The following is a 5,002-nucleotide window of genomic DNA, read 5'->3' on the forward strand; positions in this document are numbered from 1 at the left end:
TTCTGTGTTTCTTTTCAACAGGTATGAAAAATGAGAAAGCGTGAGTGTCAAGTGGCTTGACAATAATAGAAGTTTGGCATTTTCAGACACACAGAGCAGTATGCGTTGGATTTATCAAACAGCTGGCAAGAATGAAACAATCTTTAAACGAGGCATTTGAACATATAATCTGGGCAAAATTAGTTTTCTGACACTGAATGAAATTATGTGCTTTCAAAACTGAAGACCCCAAACTGCCCACTCTTTAACAGAGCAAACATACCAATTGAAAACATGGGGAAACTCCCAGGAATGTAGCTACAAGAAATGTTAGGTTAAAAGAAAGTCACATAACATGACTTGATGCCAAATCTTTGGGGGAAGTTCAGTGGCATTGCATCATGGCATGGTGCTATTCTGAGAGGTTTGAGGTCAGAGATGACTTTCATAGAGCGAGAAGGTAAGCCTATCTAATTGCAAGTACCACCCTATGTGAAAATGTTTACACCAGTGTAATATAAAGGAAGCATAGATTTGCAATTCATACAGGGACAAGAATCTTTGATCCTAATAGAGAAGAAAATTAGGAAATCACGTCCTATCTTCTTTTCAGACTGGGAGAATACAGAGATTTAAAAGTGAGAGAAAGATACAGCAATTCTCTCTGCAGCGTGCTCAAGGCCACATTCTTTACCTCAGTAGGGTGTCAGGGGTTACTGGCACAAATCCTTCCCATGTAATGTGTCCAGCTAAAGAATGATCCACTTTATCTGCTGGCTTAAGAATGGCACACCCAGTAAATCATGATAGCGTAATGCTACTATGCTGCTCAGCTGTGTCCAGGCTTTTTTAGATACATACTACAAGCAGAGCAAGCTATGGCATTTATTTTTAGATGGAGAGAAAGATAGTAAGTGTGACTTCATATGCTTGTTATCTGAACTCTTCAAATGTTGATCAACAGGTGTGAAAAGCTTTCCTCAGTTATGCTACTACTGCATAAACAGTGGGGCTATTCTGTGAGACAGTAAAAACTTCTATGAAATTGTAATTCTCCAAATGAGCAAGATAAGAATTGCATCTGAACACACACAGATTAGTTTATAGGGTGCTTTTGTATCAATTGTTCCAAGATGAATGCTTTTAGTCTCTTACGTAACACTGAAGTATTACCAACAATCTGAAACTTCAAAAGCTCATTAAAGTAATTAAAGAATCTATGCTTTTTCCATAACTCAATAGCCTTTTCAGGTTTTCAACCACATTCCACCACCTAAAAATTGCACTAACGCTTCTGGTCAGATCAGAAGTGTACTATTGAAAGTAAATCCCTCAGCATTCCCACTCACTGCATTTTGGTTCACATCGCCCACCAAAGTGCATGCACGATGATTTCCTTTCTGACGAAATTCAACTAGAAGAGAATCTCTGCTAATGCCACTAATGGGAATGCACACCAACCACTAATGGGAATGCAGGCCACACAATGATATTAGACCTAAATAAGCCCTCCCTGAACCACGTATTGTGGAGCTGCCATGTCCTCAGTACCAACATCAGCCCCTACTGCACCATGCTGCCTGCTAATGCAGACACATCCTGAAGCATTCCTTGCAACTTTCATAGATAAAAAGCTTCTTAACAGAAATAAAACTGACAGTGTTTAAAACTAGGGATAGATCCAGCCTGCAGAATTTGGGCTGGTTTGCTCACGAATTTTCCTCAAGATGATATGCTCAAGAATTTTGGTTCAAATTTCTATAAATCATGTGAAAGGAAATGACTGCACTGTTGGGTACAGATCTGACCTGCGTGTAATAGACAGGCATCTGAATCAAATTTGACTTTAGAGGGGCTTTTTCACAAGGATAAAGTTATCATATACCTTGTGGTTTCATACTTACATGAATAAAACAGTGGTAAACAAAACATGTTTGTTGATTCAATTTTCTCTTAAAGCAAGCTATCTAGATCGTTTCTTTTAGAAGTTAACAAGAATTTTCCATAAGCAGATTATTCATTTTCCTTAAAATATGAATTTTTAAAGTAAAATGCATACTACAACTCCTCAGCACGCATTCAGTTGTTCTGTGGCACCACCAAGTAAAATCTTATCTTCACAGTGCATGCTTGATAAGTAACACCATCTACACAACACACAAAGGGGTTTGTTTCCAGATCTGGTAAAGAACACATTTGTCTTAGCATACTGAGTGAGTGCTTTCAGTTACACTCAGCCTGCCAAATCCTTGCTCTCCCCACACCAGAGCAGGATCCAAAGACTGCTAAAGGTTTTAGGACAGTCTTGAAGGATTGTATATTATATTACCCTGAAAAAAAATTCTCGATGGTACAGGCTAGGGACAGTTGTCCAAAAAAAAGCTTTAAAGAAAGCTCTGCTGGCCAAGTTACAGCTGTGTTGGAGTGCCAACTTCAGGAACTCAGAAACTGTGGAGACATTAATGATTATTGCTTATTACTCAGAAGACGAAATATTTAGTAAACCTAAGGAGGATTCTGAGCAAGAGGAAAAATCCCTTGCAAGCTTTTGACAGCCTTGGCTTTTCCTTTTCCAGATGTCACTCAGGAATAGACTTTTATCCACCACATTCTGTGTAAAACGATTTTTTTTTTTGAAAAAAAAATATCTTTTTAGTATATTCCTGACTTAAGAGGTTTTTAATTATTCTGCTCATCCAGCAGCCTACAAAAAATTAAATATTAATTTGACCAGGCACACTACAGAGAAACGGCTGGAACAATATGTTCAGTGGCTAAAACAAACAAAAACCATAAGTAATACTTGCAGCCAAACTGTTTCAGCCTATTCAAGACAAAAAAAAAAAAAAATAAAGTTTCTCTATTATGACAAAGAACAGAGTTGTTTATGACATTATGTGAAACCTGTAGGGTGTCACTAGCAACTCCCTACATGTTGCCACAAGGCACAGTCACATTCAGCCCCTTTGCATGTAGAAATGAATCCAAGTTTCAGAGCAGCAGCTGAGCAGCAGTAGAGTTATGAGGTGCCTGTAGGTTGTGCAGACAACAAACCACAGGCATAGGTAGTTTTCACTGAGGAAGAATAATCTCAAAGAGAAGCTATGATTGCACACAGGACAATTAGTTTATCTTTCAGTCTACTTAAGGTAAAATATACTTTCCGTATCTCGACTATTCAGTTTGTGTGGAGCACTCATTCAACATACTCATTATAAATGAATGCTATCTTTTCAGTAATCATATTTCTCAGTGAAATTTCTCTAATTGGCAGTTTCATGATTATTTCCATTTCTATACTTTGCTAAGACTGGACTTGTAACATAGCTACAGCTTGCGCATTTAAGAAAGCTGTGATTGTGTAAAAATGAAAATAATGAGGAGCTTAACCAAGACACTTTTTTTTTTTTTTAATTAATTTCAAGAATTACGTCTCTTTCTGCTGTTTTACTCATGCAAATTCCTTTAATTTCCTTTTATTTTCAGTGCAGGAATGCCACCACTTTCAAAACTACAGTCACTTATACAGAAAGTGATCCTGTTACTGCTCTAGGTCTTGTACCTCTTTGGGTGTGCCAATTCAAAACTATACCTAAATAGGATGTATGAGGTGAGAAGTATAATTCTTTCAAAGTGAGATTCTTCCACTACCTATCTTATCTTATTATTTATAAGAAAAGCATGTATTGCAAGAACACTCAGATATGGCCCAACTGTACAGAGAACAAGTAATTGCTACCCCATGACTAAGCGGAAAAGGGGGCTACAGTATAGAAGGGAAAAAAACACAACAGGACGGATAAATTCTAAAAATGTTATTTCTTCTCATAATTCGTCCAGCCTTTTCCATTCTCACTCGAATGAGATAAGTGCTGTTACAAAGTGTATATATGAAGAGTCCTAACACCCCTGTGACAAAAAGGCAGTCCTTGGAAGGTCACAACTGAATAGAGATGGGGCTTTTGAAGACTGATAACCATAAAACAGTATCAGCCATTGCCCTGCTTTAGGTAAAGTAAGGATTGAGTAAAATATGCATTACAGTGGTAGCACCTGGGCAGATGAGCTGATTCTCCTGTGGCAGGTAAAGGAAAAAAGCACTGTTGCACTGGATCTCATTGCTGTCTGCCAAAAGGATTTTCATGGCAATTAAATCTTCCAAAAGCAGCCTTTCCTCCTAAATGCTGGAAGGGCTCAAACTCATCGTCTCACCACATTACAAAACATAATATATTAATCCAAAAGTAGGACAAGCTTTTTTTTAACCTTAATTCCAAGGTCAGGAAAAAAAATGTCTAACCTTACATCTAAATTTACATAGCAAGAACAGAGGGTACTGGACACGCAGTAAGCAATGAATTAGGGCAATACAGTAGTTACATCCATAAGATTCACCAAGTTTGGCACAGCAGTGACTAAATAATCTTCTTTTGAGTTTATGTCTTAAATGAATCTGCCCTGATACCTCAGACCTCCCTGAAAGATGCCAGTTAAAACAAATGATAGAAACTGATTTACACATCGCCTCTCAAGTTGGAGAACCAAAGTGACATCTCCAAGTATTTAATCAAGTCTATCTCTATGATCACCCCACCAGATCCTAATGCCTTGCATACTTGGATAGTTACTACTGTAGTGTTTTAATAAACCTGTCTAGGTTGCACCTGTTCAAAGGTTCGTGGAACGTGTCCACTCATCGTCTCACAATAATCAAGAGGTAACAGCTGTCCCTGTAGCTGATTTTAGCATTTCTGTCATATTTAGGAGGACAGACACATTTAATCAGCTGTTCATGTTTAACCCAGATTTCCCTAAGAAGATTCCTGGATCTATAAAAACCTGAGCCATACAGTCTTAAGACAGGTTGGCAGTGGATATTGCAAATTAGGAGGACAGCAGTCTGTCCAAAGGTTTCTTTTCCCTGCTTAGCTCAACATCTTCGATAAGGACCAGGCGAAACACTCTCACAACATACAATGCTTTCCCTTCCCCTGAAGAAGAACGTTTTAACCCAATACAAACA

This window comes from Netta rufina (genome assembly GCF_964035555.1).
Source record: "Netta rufina genome assembly, chromosome: 4".
NCBI lineage: Eukaryota > Metazoa > Chordata > Aves > Anseriformes > Anatidae > Netta > Netta rufina.